This window comes from Schistocerca piceifrons, chromosome 10 (genome assembly GCF_021461385.2).
Source record: "Schistocerca piceifrons isolate TAMUIC-IGC-003096 chromosome 10, iqSchPice1.1, whole genome shotgun sequence".
Taxonomy (NCBI): Eukaryota; Metazoa; Arthropoda; class Insecta; order Orthoptera; family Acrididae; genus Schistocerca; species Schistocerca piceifrons.
In genome coordinates this window covers 6,525,193-6,541,804 of record NC_060147.1, presented here as the reverse complement: position 1 = coordinate 6,541,804, position 16,612 = coordinate 6,525,193, and the positions used below count along the sequence as shown (strand labels likewise).

Genomic DNA, 16,612 nt, shown 5'->3' with positions numbered 1-16,612 from the left:
AAAGGTACGTAGCTTCTGGAATACTTAACTTTAATCCATAATTGGTGAACATCGATCTGACGGTACATGCATCACAAGATAAATAGCAAATGATAATGGCGCCTTCCTAGGTCGTAGCAAATGACGAAGCTGAAGGCTATCCTAACTATCGTCTCGGCAAATGAGAGCGTAATTTGTCAGTGAACCATCGCTAGCAAAGTCGGCTGTACAACTGGGGCGAGTGCTAGGAAGTCTCTCTAGACCTGCCGTGTGGCGGCGCTCGGTCTGCAATCACTGACAGTGTCGACACGCGGGTCCGACGTATACTAACGGACCGCGGCCGATTTAAAGGCTACCACCTAGCAAGTGTGGTGTCTGGAGGTGACGCCACACTTTCCGTATGGTCGATTTTAGTTGCCACAATGTTGAGAATGAAATGTGGACAAGACACCTAAATTTCACACAAAATTTACTCTATAACAATATCTCATTTAATTTAAGTACCACATAGGTGTCGTATGTAATATTGAGAAATATTCCGTCTTTCACGACTGTAGCAAAACTTTTATTTACATTGGGCACGTTTGGCTTCATTTTAAAGCACTTTAATCAATCAAAAGGAAGTAGACAAAATACATTAAACAAAACTGTGGACTTACAAAAACCTTACGACTTGAATATACCGTCTATCAGTGAAGTGCTCTGACCTACGTCAAATGTAATTTTTGTGTGTGGCACACACAAACAGCATTTATTTGCTAAAATACTGATCAGCCGACACAAACGTTGAATATTGTGTTACCGCAGCACAAAACTACGAAAGGTGACTTGGCAATGGAGGAGACAAAATACTGTCCACTGAAGATGCTTCAAAAGAGAGAAACGCGTCTGGTCTAAATAAGTCGCTTATTACAGTTGCAGAAGAGGAGTATATTTCAATACCATTGGTAAAACTGCGACTGTGGAACAAAAACAAGATAGAGAACATGAGTACCATTGTGTATGTGGCATACCTTTCATTGATTGAAGTGCTTTAAAATAAAGCCAAACGCGCCCGGTGTAAATAAAACTTTTATTACAGTCGCGAAAGACGGAATATTTCTCAATATTACATACGACACCTATGTGGTACTTAAATTAAATGAGATATTGTTATACTGTACATTTAGGTATCTTGTCCACATTTCATACTCAACATTGTGGCAACTAAAATCGACCATACGGAAAGTATACGCTATGGACTTTTACCTCTGCAAACTCTTCAAAATTTCGTGCAATGGTTTACTACATTTAATGCTGCACAGTAACTGGTTGAACATCGAAACAAAATTAAGTCAATTATGGGGGGAAGCTATCTGTCAAGAGATGTGTAAAAATCTAATTTTTGGGCCAAATAGTTTTTGTGAAATCGAATGATAAGTGTGTCAAAGCAGTGGGAACACGATGTGTCTGCACAGGCGAGCAGTGCAGTGATGACAAAATCGCGCACAGCGCAGAATGTGGGGAGCACGTGTCTGCATCAGCGAAAGGCTTAATGAAGAGACAAAGCACTAGAAATTTCAAAAAATTGCATTCAAATGAATAAAATTCGTGAAGTAAGACACTTCGATATTGTTTTTAAATAAAGAAAATATTTAACACCGCACAAGGTTTGTACTCTTTACCTTTTACTTACTAACTCAACGCCTTAACCATTACGCTAATGCAACTCGTCCTGCAATGTAACTCCATAAGGATTCTAACAGGTCAAGCAAAATCCTGACAAACACTTGGTATGACTATGAATTACTCACACTTCGTCGAAGTACAATAGGAAATAAACAATTACCGCTGTTCTTTATTGCGAAAAAGCAGTTCGTGAAATTGATACAAACACCTTTCCTTGCTATCGCCTGAATTAGGAGTCTTATTGCTTGTTTGGTTTAATTAATTAATAGAATATGAAGCAAGTGGTATAAAGAATGATTTTTCCAAACTTTCTATAAAACAAAGTTTGCTATCAAGACATTGCTTTTATTCAGTTACTTTATTTACGACTGAACGTTTCTAAAACTGAAGACACTCGTCCGTGCTCTGCACTGCAGTCGAGCTCTGGCAACGTCGTTCTCTGTTCATTGGCTGACTGTGTTTTGTGACGTCAGATGCGCAGAACGAACCTAAACTCGGCCGCCGTCGTAAATGACGCGCACTTTTAGTGCTGACAATTTGTAACTGACAAAGGAACCTCCACATCGCACCACCCTCAGATTTAGTTATAAGTTGGCACAGTGGATAGGTCTTGAAAAACTGAACACAGATCAATCGAGAAAACAGGAAGAAGTTGTGTGGAACTATGAAAAAAAAAATAAGAAAAATATACAAACTGAGTAGTCCATGCGAAACATAGGCAACATCAGGGATAGTGTGAGCTCAGGAGTGACGTGGTCCTGTGGTTAGCGTGAGCTGCTGTGGAACAAGAGGTCCTTGGTTCAAGTCTTCCCTCGAGTGAAAAGTTTACTTTCTTTATTTTCGCAAAGTTATGATCTGTCCGATCGTTCACTGACGTCTCTGTTCGCTGTAATAAGTGTAGTGTCTGTGTTTTGCGACCGCACCGCAAAATCGTGCGATTAGTAGAGGAAAGGACGTGCCTCTACAATGGGAACCGAAAACATTTGATCGCAAGGTCATAGGTCAACCGATTCTTCCACAGGAAGACGCGTCTGATATATTCTACACGACACTGGTGACGGCATGTGCGTCACAAGACAGGAATATGTTGTCGACCCACCTAACTTGTACACTTGGCGAATGAGTAAAAAGATTCTTCTACCTTGCCCGATTTAGGTTTTCTTGTGGATGAAAACATAAAAAATTAAACTTTTCACTCGAGGGAATACTTTTTTTTTTTAATAAAATTCATGAAGTAAGACACTTCGATATTGTTTTTAAATAAAGAAAATATTAGCACCTAACAAGGTTTGAACTCAGAACCTTTTGCTTAGCAGCCGAACAGCTTCTTTTTCGCTTTTTCTTTTATTTCGCCTTAACCACTTTTTTTTCTACACTAACTAAAACAACAAAATACGTACGTAACACAAATGGACATTTTTTTTTAGCCAGATATCCTAGCTACTTTTTTTAACAAAAAAAAGGAAAAGGGATTTTGGAAGATTTGTTTTTCTGCTTTATTTTTATTTTTATTTTATTTTATGTTTATACAAATGGATAAAAGGAAGGCCGTTCCTCTTCGGCTACATAAACAGAATAATAGCAAGTCGTCCGGTTACGACAAAGGATGCTCCATACTATAGTCCGCTGCGAATTTCTCGATGACTGTCTTCTCGTTGCTGTGTTGTTTCCGTTGTTTGTTCAATCTCATTAAAAAAAGGAACTGGGAAGAGGTGCTATGGTTGTCTTCTCATGTCATCGATAATCCAGCTGCGAGGCGGATTATGGAATGCTCTCCAAAGAAAATTAGAAAAATATTGCATATATTTAGGGTTATGAAAGTAAACTTTTCACACGAAGGAAGACTTGAACCAAGGACCTCTCGTTCAGCAGCTGCTCACGTACTTGAACCAAGGACCTCTAGTTCCGCAGCTGCTCACGCTAACCACGGGACTACGCCACTCCTGAGCTCACACTATCCTTGACGTTGCCTATCTTGCGCATGGACTACTCACTTTGTATATTTTGCTTATTTTTTTCATAGTTCCACACAACTTCTTCCTCTTTTCTCGATTGATCTGTTTTCAGTTTTTCAAGGTCTATCAACTGTGCCAACTTGTAACTTAATCTGAGGGGGGTGCGATGGGGAGGTTCACTTGTGAGAAAAATGGGCTTACCCTATCTCTTCTTACACTACTCCTGACACAAACATTATTTTTTATGATCTCTTCTCTTTAGTAGAAAAACTATGATAGTCAGATGAGATACAAAGGACGACTAAAAAGTTCTCGGCCGACCTACGAAATAGTTTGTCCTAGCTGAATGTCAATTAAGCAACTAATGTTTCATTCCTCGGATAGGTCACATACAAAAGTTTTCATTAACATCCTTTTTTGTTTCAGATATCGGAGTCTGAAGTGTCCGAGGCGTACATATTTTGGAAAATGGATAAAGAGAGCAAAGTGTGTGGTCATCCGATACCTGCAGAGAAAGGGCACGTGTGCGCAGGAGATCAGTAATGACACAGTGGAAACATGAAGAGAGGATTCTCGTTCCTATTCCAGTGTGAAGAAGTGGGTGGCAGAATTCGGGCAGGGGCAACAAGTCTGTCCGGGACGCGCCTCACTGGGGATGACAGTAACAGCCGGTGCAGAAGAGAACGTCACCGCAATGCGAGATACCGTCGAGGCAGACAGGCACGTGAAATACTGCTACACTGGTGAGAGAGCAGGCGTACCTTCAGCAATGTGTCGGGCACGTCGTAAGAGTTGTTTTTTTTTTATGCGCGCCGGATCTCGAGTCGATAGGTCCCGAGAACGTTGACGGCAGAAAATGAACTCCAGAAATGAGTCGAGTCCACCAAAAACATGACCCTTTTTGAGGCAGACTCTGTGACATTTCCCAAACGTTTTGTGACAGTGTACGAAGCACGGGTTCACCACTTTCAACCTGAATCTGAGGTTCAATCGAAACCGGGAAAACACCCCTCCTCACCCATCCCCAGAAGTTTACGTCAGTCACATCACCGGTGAGGTGATAAGTCTCGAGATTCGAGGGGTGTTGTCCGGGCTGAATACCTCGAAAAAGGTGGTACAGTGTACGGAGCATATTATGCTGCTCGACGGACGCATCTGAGGGAGGCTACCGAAGTGAAATGCGTCGGGATTTTGACAAAATAAGTGCTCTTTCACGAGACGATGGACGACTTGCCCACATCTGTCACTGCGATGTCTGCCACTGAGTCCTGTCGGTCTGAACTGCTTCGTCGCCCACCTTATTCGTTCGACCTGATCCCCTCTGACTTTTGTTCCTTCTCTAAGCTCGAGAAACATCTAGCTGGAACCGATTCTCAATCAAACGATTATGTCACGGCTGCAGCAGATGCCTTTTTTGCCCCGCATGAAGAAGCACTCTACAAGGAGGATATCACGCGTCTGTAGTGTCGATGGCAAAAGTGTCTGGCCCTAAAAGGGACTACATTGAAAAATAGCCATAAATATTTAGACTACTGACAATGTTTTCAGGTGGCCTAAGAACTTTAAGTAGCTAATTCATTATCCGTGTAATATTTGTCTAAACTTTATTCTTCACTGTATAGTTTAACAACTCCTGATGACAAAATAGTACATTTGGTTATTATGAAAACATTTTATTCGAGGAAATTTTTGTGATTTACGATACCTGCAAACTTTGTGTAAGTCTAATTTCAATACAGCAAAAAATTGTTTGTTCGTACCGAGTGTTACGTAGCCCCATTAAAAGCTGTCATTTTCCTCTTTTCAACAAACACCATCCTTCTTGTGAAAAGATAATATTTCGAAACTTATTGCTACTCAAAATTATCACATTCTACAATGACTGAAGCTTTAAACACAATTATTTCCAAAATTCATTGCTGCAGTTCTACAGCCTCCGTTTTCGTGTTTCCAAAAATGTATAAGTTCACTAAAATACATTCGTAGTTTGTTAATTATTCAGATTGGGAGAATTCACTTTCGACAAACTTTATGATGAACTTTGGCAATCCCCACTCACAGTAAACTGCTCTCCCGTAAACAGTACCAATAATGCTGGGACATTACGATTGCGCGGGTACTAGTTAAGCAAACTTACTTCAGTGCCTATTGTATCTTTGTCCCTTCTGACTTTCCAGTCTTTTACATCAGTATGTAAAATGGAAGAGGTTACTATTTTAGTGCTTTGTAATTTTCTGTAATACGTGTGTCTACAAATAGGCATCTCAGACAGAGCCTCAGGCGGTCCGCGTATGTTAGTCAAAAGATACACATTTATGTAAAGTTTATATTAAACCGTATACTTAACATGTGTCAGTCTGGTGAATCTCCAGCAAGTACAGTTATTACTAAGCTGTGCAAAGATACAGACGTTCTTCAGTTTGCAAAGCTCGCTGTCAACCTAAACAGAGTGGACATAAATGTAAAGAGAACCGAAAACCATATTCTACAATGTTGTGTAAATTATTTAGGAACAATTCACCAAACACAGAAGTAAATTAAATTAGAAACTCTACAGGGCTTATGAGGCAGAAGTATATCAACCAGGTCGGTAAGTTACTAATGAAGGGAGAAAATCAAATTTTATGACTCGAGAAGATACGTGACGTTATTTCACCGATAACAAAGTCGAGCTTACAATTGGTTCGCCTCTTACTTTAAGAACAGAAAGCAGAAGGTAATTCTCCGCAATATTGAGAGTGGTAGTGGTGTTCAGTCCCAATGGGGCACTGTTAAGTGGGGCGTTCCCCAAGGGTCGGTGCTGGGGCCACTGCTGTTTCTTATTTATATAAATGATATGCCTTCTAGTATTACAGGTGATTCAAAAATATTTCTGTTTGCTGATGACACCAGCTTGGTAGTGAAGGATCTTGTGTGTAATATTGAAACGGTATCAAATAATGTAGTTCATGAAATAAGTTCGTGGCTTGTGGAAAATAATTTGATGCTAAATCACAGTAATACTCCGTTTTTACAGTTTCGAACTCACAATTCAACAAGAACCGATATTTTGATCAGACAGAATGGGCATATTATAAGCGAAACGGAACAGTTCAAAAAAGTTCCTAGGCGTTCCGATAGATAGTAAGCTGTTGTGGAAAGCCCACGTCCAGGATCTTGTTCAGAAACTAAATGCTGCTTTATTTACCATTAGAACAGTATCTGAAATAAGTGACAGTTCAACACGAAAAGTAGTCTACTTCGCATATTTTCATACGCTCATGTCATACGGTATCATTTTTTGGGGTAATTCTTCTGATTCAAAAAGGGTATTTTTGGTTCAAAAACGGGCTGTTCGAGAACCTCTTGTCGACCCCTATTCAATAGCCTGGGAATTCTGACATTGCCCTCACATTATATATTTTCTTTCATGTCGTTTGTTGTTAGCAATATTAGCTCATTCCAAAGAGTTAGCAGCTTTCACTCAGTTAATACTCGGCAGAAATCAAATCTGCATGTGGAATGCACTTTCTTGACTCTTGTGCAGAAAGGAGTGCAGTATTTTGCTGCATCCATTTTCAATAAGCTACCACAAGAACTCAAAAATCTTAGCAGTAGCCCAAACTCTTTTAAGTCTAAACTGAAGAATGAATTTTATCCATAGTGGATGCTGTCGAACTCCGTGACTGTTCCTTTATGGGGTTGAAGAAAAATATCCACTACCAGTCACAATAAAAGGTTGTTTATTCGTCACACGACCGGTTTCGGGCTTGCGCCCATCTTCAGGTGTTTATACATTCGTTTACATGTTTGAACTGTTGGAAATCACTGTATAAATACAAAAATTATTTGCTGGTGACTACACAAATACAAGTGGGACAATTGTAAGTGGTAAGGCAGCATTTGATGAAAATATATCTGTACTTATAAACACCTGAGGATGGGCGCAAGCACGAAACCTATCGTGTGACGAATAAACAACCTTTTATTGTGGCTGGTAGCGAATATTTTTCTTCAACCCCTAAACTGAAGAGTTTCCTCATGGCTCACTCATTCTGTTCTGTCGAGGAGCTCCTGGAAGAGCTAGAAAATTAAGCAAATTCCAGGGGTACATTGTTGATTTTCTTTATTTAAACTTAAGACTTATCGCCTGAATATGTTTTTTATATTTCATTTTATCTGTTTTTTACTGTGTTGTTGTTGTAGTCTTCAGTCCTGAGACTGGTTTGATGCAGCTCTCCATGCTACTCTATCCTGTGCAAGCTTCTTCTCCCAGTACTTACTGCTACCTGCATCGTTTTGAATCTGCTTAGTGTATTCATCTCTTGGTCTCCGTCTGCGATTATTACCCTCCACACTACCCTCTAGTGCTAAATTGGTGATCCCTCGATGTCTCAGAACATGTCCTACCAACCGGTCCCTTCTTCTAGTCAAGTTGTGCCACAAACTCCTCCCCAATTCTATTCAATAGCTCCTCATTAGTTATGTGATCTACCCATCTAATCTTCAGCACTCTTTTGTAGCGCCACATTTCGAAAGTTTCTATTCTCTTCTTGTCTAAACTATTTATCGTCCACGTTTCACTTCCATACATGACTACACTCCATACAAATACTTTCAGAAACGACTTCCTGGCACTTAAATCTATACTCGATGTTAACAAATTTCTCTTCTTCAGAAACGCTTTCCCTGCCATTGCCGGTCTACATTTTATATCCTCTCTACTTCCACCATCATCAGTTATTTTGCTCCCCAAATAGTAAAACTCCTTTACCACTTTAAGTGTCTCATTTCGTAATCTAATTCCCTCAGCATCACCCGATTTAATTCGACTACATTCCATTATCCTCGTTTTGCTTTTGTTGATGTTCATCTTATATCCTCCTTTCAAGACACTATCCATTCCGTTCAACTGCTCTTCCAAGTCCTTTGCTGTCTCTGACAGAATTACAATGTCATCGGCGAACCTCAAAGTTTTATTTCTTCTCCATGGATTTTAATACCTACTCCAAACTTTTCTTTTGTTTCCTTTACTGCTTGCTTAATATACAGATGGAATAACATCGGGCAGAGGCTACAACCCTGTCTTACTCCCTTCCCAACCACTGCTTCCCTTTCATGCCCCTCGACTCTTTTAACTGCCATCTGGTTTCTGTGCAAATTGTAAACAGCCTTTCACTGCCTGTATTTTACCGCTGCCACCTTCAGAATTTGAAAGAGAGTATTCCAGTCAACATTGTCAAAAGCTTCTCTAAGTCTACAAATGCTGGAAACGTAGGTTTGCCTTTTCTTAATCTAGCTTCTAACAAGGGAACCTTCCCATCGGACCCCCCTCAGATTTAGCTATAAGTTGGCACAGTGGATAGGCCTTGAAAAACTGAACACAGATCAATCGAGAAAACAGGAAGAAGTTGTGTGGAACTATGAAAAAAATAAGCAAAATATACAAACTGAGGGATAAGCAACATCAAGGACAATGTGAGCTCAGGAGCACCGTGGTCCCGTGGTTAGCGTAAGCAGCTTCGAACCAAGAGGTCCTTCGTTCAAGCCTTCCCTCGAGTGAAAAGTTTACTTTTTTTTAATGCTATGATCTGTCCGTTCGTTCATTGACGTCTCTGTTCACTGTAATAAGTGTACTGTCTGTGTTTTGCGACCGCACCGGAAAACTGTGCGATTAGTAGACGAAAGGGAACCGAAAACATTTGATCGCAAGGTCATAGGTCAACCGATTCCTGCCCAGGAAAACACGTTTGATGTATTCTATACGACACTGGTGACGGCATGTGCGTCACATGACAGGAATATGTTGTCGACGCACCTAACTCGTTCTGCAACGGGACCAGGACGCTCCTGAGCTTATAGTGTCCTTGATGTTGCCTATCTTTGGCATGGACACTCAGTTTGTATATTTTGTTTATTTTTTTCATAGTTCCACACAATTTCTTCCTGTTTACTCGATTGATCTGTGTTCAGTTTTTCAAGGCCTATCCACTGTGCCAACTTATAACTAAATCTGAAGGGGGTGCGATGGGGAAGTTCCCTTGTAAGATAAGTCGGAAGGTCAGTGTTGCCTCACGTGTTCCAACATTTCTGCGGAATCCAAACTGATCTTCCCCGAGGACGGCTTCTACCAGTTTTTCCATTCGTCTGTAAAGAATTCATGTTAGTATTTTGCAGCCGTGACTTATTAAACTGATAGTTCGGTAATTTTCACATCTGTCAACACCTGCTTTCTTTGCGATTAGAATTATTATATTCTTCTTGAAGTCTGAGGGTATTTCGCCTGTCTCATACATCTTGCTCACCAGATGGTAGAGTTTTGTCAGGACTGGCTCTCCCAAGGCATGTTGTCTACTCCCGCGGCCTTGTTTCGACTCAGGTCTTTCAGTGCTCTGTCAAACTCTTCGCGCAGTATCGTTTCTCCCATTCAGGCAATATTATATACAAATATACAGACAGGACCGAAATATCGATCTCTCTACCGTAACCAACAGAGGCAAATACGCTATTCAAGTTCCGTTACATATATCTTGACTCGTAATGTTACAACGGGAGAAAATCAAATTTTATGGCTCGAGAAGATACGTGACGTTATTTCACCGACAGCGAAGTCGGGCCAAATTTACAAAAGAACTCGGCAGTAGGAGCCCACACTGCACCTCCTCCGGCCCACATAGTCGCGCTCATTCGCTCGGTCCTAAACCTGTCGTATCCTCTCCCGAGTCGACCGGCCCACGAGTACCGCAACCGGTCCTCGGTATTCCGGACACTGCCACTGTGGCGGGTCGAAATCTGGGCCGGTCCCACTCGTATCCTGTCGGCGAGAGATGTGGGAATCTCGCCGGGCACGCGAGTACCTCGACACGGGGCAGGCAGAGCGCCGCCTGTGGGCGAGTGTCATCCAGTCGAAAAAACATTATGAATCAGCTCGAAGGGAACGATCTATTGATACGTAATCAGCACGGCTTCAGGAAACATCGTTCCTGTGCAACGCAGCTGGCTTTTTATTCGCACGAAGTAATGGCCGCTATCGACAGGGGATCTCAAGTTGATTCCGTATTTCTAGATTTCCGGAAAGCTTTTGACACCGTTCCTCACAAGCGACTTCTAATCGAGCTGCGGGCCTACGGGGTTATCGTCTCAGTTGTGCGACTGGATTCGTGATTTCCTGTCAGGAAGGTCGCAGTTCGTAGTAATAGACCGCCAATCGTCGAATAAAACTGAAGTGATATCAGGTGTTCCCCAGGGAAGCGTCCTGGGACCTCTGCTGTTCCTGATCTATACAAATGACCTGGGTGACAATCTGAGCAGTTCTCTTAGGTTGGTCGCAGATGATGCTGTAATTTACCGACTAGTAAGGTCATCCTAAGACCAGTATCAGTTGCAAAGCGATTTAGAAAAGATTGCTGTATGGTGTAGCAGGTGGCAGTTGACGCTAAATAACGAAAAAGTGTGAGGTGATCCACACGAGTTCGAAAAGAAATCCGTTGGAATTCGATTACTCGATATATAGTACAATTCTCGAGGCTGTCAATTCATCTAAGTACCTGGGTGTTACAATTACGAACAACTTCAGTTGGAAAGACCACATAGATAATATTGTGGGGAAGGCGAGTCAAAGGTTGCGTTTCATTGGCAGGACACTTAGAAGATGCAACAAGTCCACTAAAGAGACAGCTTACACTACACTCGTTCGTCTGTTAGAATATTGTTGCGCGGTGTGGGATCCTTACCAGGTGAGATTGACGGAGAACATCGAAAGGGTGCAAAAATGGGCAGCTCGTTTTGTATTATCACGTAATAGGGGAGAGAGTGTGGCAGATATTATACGCGAGTTGGGATGGAAGTCATTAAAGCAAAGATGTTTTTCGTCGCGGCGAGGTCTATTTACGAAATTTCAGTCACCAACTTTCTCTTCCGAATGCGAAAATATTTTGTTGAGCCCAACCTACATAGGTACGAATGATCATCAAAACAAAATAAGAGAAACCAGAGCTCGAACAGAAAGGTTTAGTTGTTCGTTTTGCCCGCGCCCTGTTGGGGAATGGAATGGTAGGGAGATAGTATGATTGTGGTTCGATGAACCCTCTGCCAAGTACTTAAATGTGAAGTGCAGAGTAATCATGTAGATGTAGATGTAGATTTTAATTGTCATTTGCAGCAACTGTTTTTGAAGAATGCCAACGTGAAAAAGTAGCACACTAGTTGCATTACAAATTGTAATTTAATGCAATTGGTGTGCTACTTTTTCACACAGGAAATCTTGTTATTTCATTCACCCCAGACCGCCCTCTGTTCCCCCTCAGTGCAATTGGAGTAGTACTTTTGTGCCACCTACACGTGCTTCACACAGTCAAGAAAGACTGGATGTGTGGCAAGACTCCTTCACACAGTGAAAGTAAAATTATGTTCTATTACAATTCTACCGTATCTTCGTTCGTCGCCGGCGTTGTCGCTGTTGCCGTGAGGCACCGTTAAACCGAGTGGATAGGCGCGTCAATCTTAGAGCACGAGATATGGTAACCTCAAGTCACTGACAACACACAACGGTCACGGTAGCACCTGATTCCAGAATAGTTAGAATCTACGAACTACCCCCTCTTGACCAGGTCCCCAAAACTTAACTCGTAACGAGATCCCTTCCAAGCAATTTGTCATAACGATCGTCTATAAAGGCTTCGTACAACGATAAGAAATGTTACAGTTCATGGAATAATAACAGATACGACCAAACTGTCTTGTTTCTTCTGTTTTATTTAACATAACTTTGTTCACTGTTTTATTTCACATTCACCACTCATTCACCGAAACCCTTTGATGAACAGTTTTGGTTGCTTGACACCAACAGTGAATGATAATAGTACAGTTTTTCTCCTGAAGCCCGCTCTCCGCTATATAATTAAAAAAAAAAAAACGGACTCAATACCGCGTCCCTCGTGAGATGCATATACACTCCTGGAAATGGAAAAAAGAACACATTGACACCGGTGTGTCAGACCCAGCATACTTGCTCCGGACACTGCGAGAGGGCTGTACAAGCAATGATCACACGCACGGCACAGCGGACACACCAGGAACCGCGGTGTTGGCCGTCGAATGGCGCTAGCTGCGCAGCATTTGTGCACCGCCGCCGTCAGTGTCAGCCAGTTTGCCGTGGCATACGGAGCTCCATCGCAGTCTTTAACACTGGTAGCATGCCGCGACAGCGTGGACGTGAACCGTATGTGCAGTTGACGGACTTTGAGCGAGGGCGTATAGTGGGCATGCGGGAGGCCGGGTGGACGTACCGCCGAATTGCTCAACACGTGGGGCGTGAGGTCTCCACAGTACATCGATGTTGTCGCCAGTGGTCGGCGGAAGGTGCACGTGCCCGTCGACCTGGGACCGGACCGCAGCGACGCACGGATGCACGCCAAGACCGTAGGATCCTACGCAGTGCCGTAGGGGACCGCACCGCCACTTCCCAGCAAATTAGGGACACCGTTGCTCCTGGGGTATCGGCGAGGACCATTCGCAACCGTCTGCATGAAGCTAGGCTACGGTCCCGCACACCGTTAGGCCGTCTTCCGCTCACGCCCCAACATCGTGCAGCCCGCCTCCAGTGGTGTCGCGACAGGCGTGAATGGAGGGACGAATGGAGACGTGTCGCCTTCAGCGATGAGAGTCGCTTCTGCCTTGGTGCCAATGATGGTCGTATGCGTGTTTGGCGCCGTGCAGGTGAGCGCCACAATCAGGACTGCATACGACCGAGGCACACAGGGCCAACACCCGGCATCATGGTGTGGGGAGCGATCTCCTACACTGACCGTACATCACTGGTGATCGTCGAGGGGACACTGAATAGTGCACGGTACATCCAAACCGTCATCGAACCCATCGTTCTACCATTCCTAGACCGACAAGGGAACTTGCTGTTCCAACAGGACAATGCACGTCCGCATGTATCCCGTGCCACCCAACGTGCTCTAGAAGGTGTAAGTCAACTACCCTGGCCAGCAAGATCTCCGGATCTGTCCCCCATTGAGCATGTTTGGGACTGGATGAAGCGTCGTCTCACGCGGTCTGCACGTCCAGCACGAACGCTGGTCCAACTGAGGCGCCAGGTGGAAATGGCATGGCAAGCCGTTCCACAGGACTACATCCAGCATCTCTACGATCGTCTCCATGGGAGAATAGCAGCCTGCATTGCTGCGAAAGGTGGATATACACTGTACTAGTGCCGACATTGTGCATGCTCTGTTGCCTGTGTCTATGTGCCTGTGGTTCTGTCAGTGTGATCATGTGATGTATTTGACCCCAGGAATGTGTCAATAAAGTTTCCCCTTCCTGGGACAATGAATTCACGGTGTTCTTATTTCAATTTCCAGGAGTGTAGATTTATCCCAGAATTGACCGCCCTGTAGGTGTACTCAATTTAATGACCACACTTCGCTATCCGTGATTTCGTGTAACTAAATGTCCATTTGTTAGTCTGATTGTATACCGTAGTTATTTAAAACCAGCTCCTATATTTTTTCACTACGCACAATTAGCACTTCTTTACTTGTTTATTTCTAAGGGTAAACAAAAAAAATGACGCCGTATCATCGGCTTCGTCGATATAAAGCAAAACACCTCAATATGCCTAATTTTACCTTTTCTTACAGGATCGGCTTCCTTACTCATTAATTTACTACATATTATTTCCAATAACACTAAACAGGTTATATTTTAATTGTATTCAAAAGCATGTTATTATTATTATTATGACCGACCAAATCGTAACAAGCGGTGCGGCGTGCGATTTTAACGATAGCTTTACACTCGCCCCGCCTTTATTCAGGCAATATGATATATATAAATAAATATACAGACAGCACCGAAAGATCGATCTCTCTACCGTAGCCAATAGAGGCAAACACGCTATTCATGTTCCATTACATCTATCTTGACTTGTAATGTTACACAACTTCAAATACTTACAGAAAATTGCGAAAAAAATATAGTACAAAATAAAAATATCGGCACTCGATATTACCATTTTGATATCGATATATCGGTGAAAATAACATCGATATATGCGTATTTTATCAATGTGTCCCCACGGGTTGCCTCTGGCACGAAAGTATCGTGTTGCCATTTTTCGACACGACAACGGTCGTCGAGAGATGGCACACGACACTGTGAGCTCTCGGTGTGATGTCGAGGTAGTGCCACTGCCGGAAACTCTGTCAGGTCTGTCCCCAGTAGAAGGTGTGTGACACCGGCCCGGACGTCACCTCCGTCCCAGTGGCAGTGTCCGGGAGATCGAGGGCCGCCGGCTCGCCCCTGGCAGCTCCACCACACCGTTCTCAACTGGACCGTGCCTGCACTTTTGTAAGTGGGCTCACATACTGCTAAGAACTTTGTAAATTTGACTCCATTTTGTAATCACTGAAATAACATCACAACCCTCTCAGCACATCAAGTCTCATTTCATTTCCTCTTTCCCTTCTGGCTGATTCACTTTTCTGTCACACAGTCTATTTCCTTCATTCTAACTAACAATCTGTATATTGCGATGTAGTCCCTTGACACCAGATGCTGATTCCTATGCACTTAAACCATTGCTTATTATTTCAGCAATTTTAATTTTTTCCCCCTTATAATTAAATTTTCCTTAAGACATTTTGCTGCATGAACTACGCAATTCCGATGCCCTCCCCCAATACAAACCTTAATCCATAACTTCAGCTTAATTTCCCCTTCTTACAAGGGAACCTCCCCATCGCACCCCCCTAAGATTTAGTTACAAGTTGGCACAGTGGGTAGGCCTTGAAAAGCTGAACACAAATCAGTCGAGAAAACAGGAAGAAGTTGTGTGGAACTATGAAAAAAATAAGCAAAATATACAAACTGAATAGTCCATGCGCAAGATAGGCAACATCAAGGATAATGTGAGCTCAGGAGCGCTGTGGGCCCGTGGTTGGCGTGAGCAGCTGCGGAACGAGAGGTCCTTGGTTCAAGTCTTCCCTCGACTGAAAATTTCACTTTCAATATTTTCGCAAAGTTATTATCTGTCTGTTCGTTCATTGACGTGTCTGTTCACTGTAATAAGTTTAGTGTCTGTGTTTTGCCAACACACCGCAAAACAGTGCGATTAGTAGACCAAAGGACGTACCTCTCCAATGGGAACCGAGAACATTTGATCGCAAGGTCATAGGTCAACCGATTCCTCCCCAGGAAAACACGTCTGATATATTCTATACGACACTGGTGACGGCGTGTGCGCCACATCACAGGAATATGTTGTCGACCCACCTAACTTGTACACTTGCGAATGGGTAAAAAGATTCTTCTACCTTGCCCGATTTATGTTTTCTTGTGGATGTCACTTACCTCGAATCGGACGGACGGACAGATAATAATTGTCTGAAAATAAAAAATTAAACTTTTCATTCGAGGGAAGACTTGAACCAACGACCTCTTGTTCCACAGCTGCTCACGCTAATCACGGGACCACGGCGCTCCTGAGCTCACACTATCCTTGATGTTGCCTGTCTTGCGCATGGACTACTCAGTTTGTGTATTTTGCTAATTTTTTGATAGCTCCACACAACTTCTTCCCTTTTTCTCGATTGATCTGTGTTCAGTTTTTCAACGCCCATCCACTGTGCCAACTTATAACTAAATCTGAGAGGGGTGCGATGGGAAGGTTCCCTTGTTAGATCATCACTATTTTAAATTAAAAATAACTGCACCTAAATAAATTGAAAAAAGCTGCAGATCCAGACAGAATAACATTTCATATTTGCCATTTTATACATTTTTACTGTGTACTTGTTAATCCACAGAACTTCGTGGGATGAAACCACCACCAATTCTCCACCTCGTGATATTTCAGTGGTGAATGTTCAAGCCACCTGTCTCACAAACCCGACACACGTGCAGCCGTGAACCGCGGTGGTGCTCACAGCGCCCGCTACACACGACACACTGCCAGCTCGTATTTCTGCACCCTACACGGTATTTCTTCAGTTACTACTGCAAGCTCATGTGCTTTGGCGCGGTCT

The 16,612-nt window shown here is 42.9% G+C and overlaps 1 protein-coding gene across 1 annotated transcript in view; it reads right to left on the bottom strand.

Moving 5' to 3' along the window:
* LOC124719019 (tyrosine-protein kinase Fer-like) overlaps positions 1-16,612 on the bottom strand; it is a 687,090-nt gene that overhangs the window by 91,740 nt on the left and 578,738 nt on the right. The window lies entirely within an intron of this gene.